The sequence below is a fragment of the Bubalus kerabau genome, chromosome 3, assembly GCF_029407905.1.
Source record: "Bubalus kerabau isolate K-KA32 ecotype Philippines breed swamp buffalo chromosome 3, PCC_UOA_SB_1v2, whole genome shotgun sequence".
Classification (NCBI taxonomy): Eukaryota; Metazoa; Chordata; class Mammalia; order Artiodactyla; family Bovidae; genus Bubalus; species Bubalus kerabau.
In genome coordinates this window covers 3,957,060-3,966,567 of record NC_073626.1, presented here as the reverse complement: position 1 = coordinate 3,966,567, position 9,508 = coordinate 3,957,060, and the positions used below count along the sequence as shown (strand labels likewise).

At 51.8% G+C, this 9,508-nt stretch overlaps 1 long non-coding RNA gene across 2 annotated transcripts; it reads right to left on the bottom strand.

Annotated features, from left to right (window-relative positions):
• Nucleotides 1-6,292: 6,292 nt before the first annotated feature.
• LOC129647400 (uncharacterized) lies at nt 6,293-8,883 on the bottom strand. Of its 2 annotated transcripts, none has more exons than XR_008712302.1 (2): nt 8,674-8,883; nt 6,293-6,815 (listed from the first exon to the last, which is right to left on the bottom strand). It is a non-coding gene; the product is annotated as an uncharacterized LOC129647400 (long non-coding RNA). The 2 variants fall into 2 exon arrangements; XR_008712303.1 differs by having other exon boundaries at nt 8,707-8,883.
• Nucleotides 8,884-9,508: the final 625 nt, after the last annotated feature.

The window sequence follows — 9,508 nt, the reverse complement described above, 5'->3', positions numbered from 1 at the left end:
CTGTGCGAGTTCCTGGGCTTCCAGAAACGACTCTCACCTCCAGGGGCTCCATCTTGCCAGGTGCCCAGAAGAAACAAAAACGGAGTAGGGTTAGGGAGGATGGACTTGAAAAGTCAGTGTTTCCTCAAACACAACCCTGCCCACCAGCCAGCCAAACCGTGGATGAGCAACAGGCAGGCGACGCAAACGTCCTTAGCAGGGGACGCGCGGGCCTCTCCGCCCGGGAGCTTGTGTGTGCCTGTACTCGTCGTGAATAACAGGGGGCGAGCCAGGGGGAGAGACGGGCCAGTTCAGTTCCTGACCCCGCTGTCCGACCTCAGAGTCCACTTCCTCCTCCGGAAAGTGGAGGAGACAGCTGCCACCAGCAGGCACAGCCGGGTGGCCTCTGAGCGTTGTGGGTAAGGCCGCTGGCTGAGCCCAAAAGCGAGGCTGGTACTGCTCAGGGCCGAGAAGGCGGTTGCTAGGAGGGAAGGGGCGTGGCCGCCTGCCTCCGATTGCAGCAGCCTCTCCTACCTCCTGCGGCTGCAGGCGGCATCCTGCCCCTTGGAGCTCCCCGCGCTCTCAGCCTGCAGAAGGAGTGCTGACTGCTGTTCCTTTTCAGAAGCCTGCAGTTGCAAGGGCTCCGCAGACAGCCCTCGGGTGTTTCCACCCCAGAGCTGGGAACAGTCAGTGACCTGGTGCATCCGCAAAGTGGCCGGGGAGGCCCCAGCCTCCGCTCCGTGCAGGGCAAGGCCCTGGCTCCCGGGGCCTGGCTGTGGGCCGCGTCCAGGCCTCCCCTTTCCTCCGACCCGCGTGGATCCCCGGGGTCTGCCCACCGCTCCCCGTTCTCAACAGCCAGGCTGCAGGGAGAGTTTGAGGGAGACCACCCAAGGCAAACAAGGACGACGACGGCGATGCTTGCTCTGATTCCCCGTGGGATTCATGTCACATGCATAAACAGCTCACAAAGCCTATATTCATAGAAACGCTTAGGATGTGGAATTGGAGCCAGAGGGTGTCTGTGGACAGTCAGGGAGAGGGGGCGTGGAGGGGTGGGCGGGGCTCAGGGGCGAGGGGGAAGGTGGGGGGAACTGGGGCGGGGCGGGGGCTGCCGGCTCCAGCAGAGTGGTCAGCCGCGGTGGGTCCTCAGGACAAGAGAGGAGCGGGAAACTCCTGCCGGGAACTCCTGCCGCGACAGCTGAGCCTCACGGAGATCCTGAGTCCCGAGCAGGAAAGCCCCGGCGCCCGTCCTAGGGATGGGGAGGGGCCGCCCGCCTGGCGCTGAGGCTGCCTTAATGCTTCTAGCCCCTGCGTCTCCCAGGTCCCTCCAGGGAGCGGCCCTGTTGTCAGATGAGTGATAACCTTTGTTTCCCCCCACCCCCCACCCCCTTTAAGGAAAGATCTGAAGCAAATATGGCAACATGTGAAAGTAATTGGTGGGTTCCTTGTTTCTGTGTTTTTCTACATCTTTTAATTATTTCATAATTCAGAAAAACGCATTTAAACAGAAGGCACTGGATACTCTATGCCATCCGGCAGCACATCTTCTAATGATTTCCTAATTAAGAAAAAGGTATTTAAGCAGAAGGCACTGGACACCCTATACCATCCGGCAGCAGCTGTTTGGGGATGTCTCGGACCCCTCCTCTGCACCGCCTTGTGCAGGTTCCAGGCAGGGCCAGGATGCCGGGTCGCTGAGGCTGCGCCGGGGCGCGGGGGTGGGGTGGGGAGGCCCCCCACCTCTGGCAGGGCAGCAGCGCCCCCGGGCTGGATCCCGCAGGAACTCCCAGTCCTGTTCCCCCATCCTTGGCTCCCCTGGTCCCCGGCGTGAGGCGTGCGGAGGCCCCACGCGGCCTCGGTGTCCCTCTGCCGTCCCTGGGCTGGAAACACCCAGAATGAGTCATCGTCCGCCTCGGGAAGTCGGTAGTAATCGCCCGTTTCACAGAGAGGAGAGAGAGCCACAGCACCGCAGGGTGTGACCTGCCTGAAGGCGGCGGGAAGATAAATAACCAGGAGGGAAAACCAGAGCCGAAAAGCTCCAGCTGAGATGTGAGGCCCTCAGCTCTGCTGGTGAGCTGCGAGCTGTTCCGGGCAGGGCTGGGCGCTCCCCGACTCAGGCCTGTGTGACCGCGGGCGCCTCGGTGCCTCTAGGAGCGGCCGGTGGTCCGTGCGGGCCGTGGCGTCCACCCCTGACCGCGGCACACACCCTGCCCGGCGCCTCGCGGGTCGGCTGGGGGCAAGCGGCCCGCAGCACAGACGTTCAGAGAAGGTGGCTGGAGGCTCTGGAACTGGCAGGACTGGTTTCCAAGGCTGGAGCCACAGCAGAGGCCCGCAGGACGGTTAGGTGAGGAGACGCCTTCACCTTCGGAGTGGGCGGAAGGCAGAGATGCGGCCACCAATCTCGAAGACTTCTGGAATTTTCGACTCTTATTTCTGTTTTCCCTGGACATTTTACATCGCGGTTGTGATCCCGTTATGCCGTGACCTTTTCGCTGACCTGTCTGGGAATCAATTGTGTTGGAAATAAAGTCCAAGTGTCCAGGGCCCCCTCTGAGAATTCCTATGGATCTGGATTTGCTTTAAACCACTTGCTATAGTCTTGGAAAAAGTTAAGACTCCCCCAAAATATTTTTCAAGTTAGTTAGTGTGGCTTGGATTTTTTTTTTAAGTGTTTCTTTTACATTTTATGTTTGTGGTTATTTTTTAAGGTAAGACTTGAAGTATAGTTACTACCACATCGTAGACAAAGTGTTTCCTTTGAGTCTCAGATCCTGGGAGACCCATGTCATCATTTAGGTGTAAAAACCTTGGACAGTTGAGTCCTCTGTTCCCTCAGGGCACCTGAGGAGCTGATTCTATTGCCAGAATAACAGTTCTCCCGTATTTTTTGAGGAGAGGCAAGGATTCATTTGCCTGAACTATGTATCAGTGGTTTTTAAAGACAGGGAGATGTTTATTTTATGAGAACATTTGTCCCACCTGAATTTGCAAGGGAAAAAATAAAATCATAGCTGCTAGGAAACACGATAGAAAAGTATTTGGTTCTTATGAGACACACGAGTGTTTGTGATAGAATCTCTCCTACATAAAAACGCCTCAGAGATAGCTCTCAGGTCGTCCCATCTCCCCTGTTGCCTCCACATCGTGTCTTGTCACTTGCTGGGACCCACACCCCGAGTCCCCGTTTACTCTCTCAGCGGGATCTCACTGCCGCGTGTTTCTCGCCTTCCTCACCCGGAGGAAAGTCCCCATGGCCCATTTTCTGGGCAGTGCTTTTCCACTCTTTCATAATCTAGTATTGTGACCTTGAAATGGGAGAGGAGGCTTGGCAGGGCTTGCCCCACGTGGAGGCAGGTGCCACACGGGTGCCCGTGGCTGTGGCTATCCTTGTCCCCGCCATCCCTCACCCTGGCCCCCAAGTCTGGGGCTGCGGGGCCCTGGGGGCCAAAAGGACTCTCCTGTAAGGCTCCTCGAGGAGTGTGGTGTTCCTGGGGGCTGGGTCAGCAAAGAACATCCTTGTGGGAGAAGGTGTGCGTGTGTGTGTGTGTTTTACAGACAGCAACCAAGACAGAGAGAGTTAACGTGGAGATAAAAGAGACTCTGCTTTAAAACTAGATTTCAACTATTTTTCTAGGACTGTACCTGATAGTTTTGATCCTTTTAAAGATCAGTTATGAAAGCCACACACTCTATGCAAGACAGCTGATTCTTAAATGACGCTGATGCTGTGAGAGGAACCCTGGACAACTGCAGAGGGGAGGGGCTGGAGAGGGGGCAGGGCGGTGGGGTCGGGAGGGGGTCTCTGGGTCCCAGTTTGGTCTGGTCCCCACTCCTGGCCTGAACTCCAGGGCTCTCCCCCAACCCTCTTGGCCCAGCTCCCGTTGGCAGAGAGAGGCTCCCTCCATCAGATGCAGCAAAGGGAAATCTGATTTGCTGTAACTGGACTCACTGCAGGCAGTGAGGGTTAAGCTGGCCTGAGGGCCAAGCTGGCGTGAGGGCCCATCAGACACTGGGGCTTTCAGTGCTTTTCATCACATTCCCGGGAAGTCCTTTCGGAATCCAAGTGGTTATGTTAGGATACTGATGTGCAGAATTTAAAGTCACTTTACACCAGTGTTCTTGTGGTCTGGAAGTAGTCGGTGCATGCACTGCCATTATCTACACTACCATGTAAATATTTACAGTTTACATATAGTACATAATTGGAGAAGGAAATGGCAACCCACTCCAGTATTCTTGCCTGGAGAATCCCATGGACGGAGGAGCCTGGCGGACTACAGTCCAGGGGGTCACAGAGAGTCAGACATGACTGAAGCGACTGGGCACATAGTATGTGATATACATGTGTGCTGTGCTTAGTCACTCAGTCGTGTCCGACTCTTTTCGACCCCATTGACTGCAGCTCACCAGGTTCCTCTGTCCATGGGATGCTCCAGGCAAGAATACTGGAGTGGGTTGCCATGCTCTCCTCCAGGGGATCTTCCCAACCCAGGAATCAACCAGGTCTCCCACATTGCAGGCAGATTCTTTACCATTTGAGCCATCAGAGTATATGATATTTATACAGTATGTGGTACATATAGAGTACATAGTGTATATATACACACACATATATATATAGTATACGGTATATGTATATAGTACATGGTATCCTGCTGGCTCTTGAACAATATGAATTTGAACTGTGTGAGTCCACTTATATGTAGATTTTTTTCAACTGTAAATATTACAGTATTACACAATCTGAAATTAGTTGAATCCTTGGATGCAGACCCATGGCACTGGAGGGATTACATATATAAAGAGCTGAGTGTAAGTTATATAAGAATATTTTTCTGCACAGGGGGTGGGTGTCCCTAGACCCAGCATTGTCAAGGGTCAACTGTGTGTACCTATGTTATAATATATGATTTATATATAGTACATGGTATAAAGAGTGTATGATATATAGTGTGACGGAGAAGGCAATGGCATCCTACTCCAGTACTCTTGCCTGGAAAATCCTATGGATGGAGGAGCCTGGAAGGCTGCAGTCCATGGGGTCGCTGAGGGTCAGACACGACTGAGCGACTTCACTTTTACTTTTCACTTTCATGCATTGGAGAAGGAAATGGCAGCCCACTCCAATGTTCTTGCCTGGAGAATGCCAGGGACGGAGGAGCCTGGTGGGCTGCCGTCTATGGGGATGCGCAGAGTCGGACACGACTGAAGTGACTTAGCAGCATATAGTGTGACTCGATGGACGTGAGTCTGAGTGAACTCCGGGAGTTGGTGATGGACAGGGAGGCCTGGCGTGCTGCGATTCATGGGGTCGCAAAGAGTCAGACATGACTGAGTGACTGATCTGATCTGATCAGATATGATATATTGTATGTGTGCATATACAGTATATTACATATACATATAGTATATGATATATATTATACAGTATAAATATGTATGAAGTATATGGTGTGTGTGTGTATGTTCAGTTGCTCTGTTGTGTCTGACTCTTTATGACCCATGGACTGTAGTCCGTATATCTATATATCTTCAGGTGATGCTAGAGATCTGTGTTCAACCCCTGAGTCAGGAAGTAGAAAATGGCAACCCACTCTAGTATTCTTGCCTCGAAAATTCCATGGACAGAAGAGCCTGGTGAGCTGCAATCCATGGGGTCGGAGAGGTGAAATGACTGAGCATGCACACTCACACTCACACACACACTCACACACACACACACAAATATGGTGTGTGTGTATATATCTTACATGTCTCCATATCTTCAGCTGAACAAGGATACATAATGAAAATGCACTGGGTGTTTTCCTTTGTTCCTAAATGTCCTGACCTTTCGTTCCCATCTGCACTCAGTCATTTACACTGAGCAGGGCTGGGACATTGCTGCTGAGGACTCTGTTTCCTTCCTTGAAAGGACTTTTCCACCTGCATCCCAAGAATATTAGGCTCTTAAACACCTGTAGTGGAACTGCTGCTGAGCCACTTCTCAAATCTTAGACCCTGTACTCAAAGGCAGATGCATCTTCTTCACTGCCCAATCCATCCAGTTGTTTAATCCCTCATTAAGTGAATTAAATCATTATTTAACAAACATTTGGTTATTGTCTGCTCGCCAGAAAGCTAATACAGCTAATGCCCTGCTCAGTTACATCCGGGTGCTTATCATGAAGTTTCTCACTAGCCAGAGAGAGGAGTTTTGAAGGAGAACTCAGACTCTTCCCTTCACTTTTGTAATTCTCTGCACTTTGCACTGTTAGTGGCACATAACACGGGTTCACAAAATGCTTGTGCAACAAATCTATGAGCCAACAGATCCGTTATTTTCCTCTATGTAGCATGCAGGTACAGAACATCGACTTTTTGCCTTTTTTTTTCCCCAAATGACAAGGAGGAGTTGGTTTGCAGAGCCGTTCCCTCACAGGGCTGGGGCATTGGGTCTTGAGCCCTTTGCTGACCTTCTCATTGAGATGAGGTGGTTTTGTCTTTTCCACCCCACTGGCTGGGATGGGAGGTGATGAGCTTTGCTGGGGCAGGGCAAGGTGGGCATCCGCCTCTGACCGCTCTTTCTGCACAGCTTTGTACCTGGCTTCGCCTTGAGATGTCCAGTTTCCCTGGGGCAGGTCCAAGTTTGTGGCCGAGGCTCGAGCAGGGGCCAGGTAAGTCTCCACAGGGCTTTGCCTCCCAGTTCAGACTAGATGAGACTATTTGCATCTGCCAGACGCATGGGTTTCAGTCCTGGTGGTTTATCTGGGTCAGGTTCGCCTCTGGCTTTGATCTCTCTTCTATGAAAGCGTGGCTCAGCCTGGTTAATTCCCTTGCTAAGGCCTGCTCTCCATCTGTTAAGATAATGGAGCTTCCCTGTGAATTGAGCACTTTCTTACTAGGCTGGAGGGCAAAGAGCATTAGAGAACAAGGTCTCGGTCCTCCAGAAAGTCCCTCCCACTCAGCGCCCTGCTAGAAAGAAGCAAGACCAGCCATGCAAAAAACTTCTCATATCATGGACTGGTTTGCTCACAGTGCCAATGGTTGATTTTTCATGACTATTCATTCCAATCCAGGCTGTGCTGTACTATTTCAGATTTCTTCTAGAAAACAGTTCTGGTCTTTATTTTCTTAGGGGCTGTGGGAGGAGCCCATCCCTAAGATGGGCACACAGGGAGGCGTTTGGGAGTGGTGTGTTATGTGAATTCTTTGGAGCTCGTTTTAAAACGTTCGGACATTTTGCTGGCTGCTCGGCCGTGGAAGGTTGTTTTCAGCACAGGAATTGCAAATGCAATCGTCGCTCCCTGGCCTGGCACAGCGGCCACCCAGCACGCCGCTGCTGCCACCCCTGGACGGGGCAGCCTGGGAGGGGTCATAGCTGACGATCACACGTCCTTATCTAGCTGTGAACTGCATCCAGAACAGGCATTCATCATGGGGTGGGCAGAGAGGGCACAATTAGAGTACAAAGCAGTCTGCGGTAAGGTGAGGGCTCCAGAGGTGAGAACCACCCTGGCCTTGGTGATGGGACATCCAGTTCCCATCGCCGTAGCAGGGGACTTGGGTGTGCCTGGCTGCAAGTCTGCTTCCAGAAAGGGTGTCCTCAGAGAGCCTGCTTCTGTGAGTGAGCAGCTAAGCACTCTCTCCACAACCTTCCCTAGAGGTTTGCCCTTGAGCGAAGGAGGCCCACCTGGCCACCCGGCTCCCTTTCCCACCAGGGCACAAAGCCACCCACCAGCCTCAAGGTGAGGCAGCTGTGGACCAGCAGAGATATTAATAGCTGCTAATGCTTAAGCCAGTAACATCTTTTAGGTTTTTCTTAACGAAAGGCAACCAGGCAAATATTTGAGGATAAAAAAAAACCATTAACATTATAGTGAAACCAGATATTTTCGATTTTTTCCCTAACAGTTTCCTTGGTGGAGCAAACCCTGAAGACGCTCATTTCAGGCAAAGAGCTGAAAGCAAAAAAGGAGGGCTCCTCACCCCTCCCACCTCCACTGCCACTGCCCAGTAGACACGAGTTCTGGTCTGGTATGAAGAAACGGGAGCTCCGTGTGCTCTCTTAGCTGTTGTTATCAGCATTCCTTTACCCAATTCAAATTCCTGGTTCCAGCCTGACTTACTCAAAGGGAGGGGCTCCCTGGGAAACAGGGTTCCCTGGGGAAAACTTCCCAGGAGGTGCTCCTGCCGTGGGACTGACCAGCTGGGAGGAACCAGCCTGTTCAGTGGAAGAGGAGATCTAAGGTTGCCCAGCACCTTGGAGAAACGGAGGGAAGGCCCGGGGAACAGACACAGGTCGGGAGGGGGCTGGGGGCTCATTAAGAGGAGAGCCCAGAGTGGTTGGTCTGGGCCACCAGGCAGCTCTGCGAACCCTCGTCAGCCAGGGAGAGGAATTCAGATCTTTTTCTGAGTATAAAACCCTAGGGCCCTCACCTTGGTGAAGCAACCACTGATCTTAATGACCTTCTGAAAGACCTCCAGGCATGTTGACTCACAAGTATTTTTTTCCATCAGGGTGACTAAGACTGATATTTCCTAACATATATGAAAAATGGATCAGTCAGACCAACAGTACAAAATGCCACTCACTTTTCCTCCCCCACAAATTGCTTTTGCACCTAAATGATCTGCAGGTCCCTGCCCATCGTAACACCCCAGCAAACCACTGTGGTTCCAGCAGATGCTTCCTGCAGAACCATCCCTCCTCACCTCTCACAGGCACAGCCCAAACACACACTCGACCTGAAATCTCATGTTCCGGGTTCACGAGCAGTTTCAAATGGCAGTCAGCTCTCAGGTCCACCTGAAGAGAGGCCTTGGGTATCAGGGGCCATGACCGCGGTAGGACAGGGGAGCAAGGAGCATAAGACGGGCTCTTCCACGTGCTGGCCAAAGGGAAATGCAAAAACTGTCCAAGTTTGTTTCAGAAGCTTTCAGCCTCCAGAAATCGGCGTAGAGACTCCAGAAAAGATTGGGTTATCTAGATGAGTCAACAGAGAGGGCCTAATGGAATCATGCTCTTTAATTCAGTTGGTGGTTGCTCTTTAGTATTAGATTTATTTATTGGCTGTGCTGGTTCTTCATTCCTGTGTGCAGACAGGAATGAAGTTTTTTTTTTTAGTTGCAGACAAGCCGAGGCTACACCTCGTTGCAATGCACAGGCTTCTCATTTTCTCATTGCGGTGGCTTCTCTTGTTGCAGAGCACGGGCTCTATGCACACAGGCTTCAGTAGCTGTGGTGCATGTGGAGCGTGGATCTTCCCAGACCAGGGATTGAACTTGTGTCCTCCACACTGGCAGGTGGACTCCTATGCGCTGTACCACCAGGGAAGTCCTAGTGGCTGCTCTGGAAGTCAGATAGTTCAAGATAATTTTTGTTTTGTATTCATTTTGTTCTCTTTCACATCAAAATTACTTATTAAATGGTTCCCATGGGCTGAATACCACTCCTGTGCTGGGGTGGCAGATGAACGACAATCCTTCCTAGGCCAGAGTGGGTGATGGGCAGGCAAATGTTAATGTGTGTTGATAAAGGTACACACAA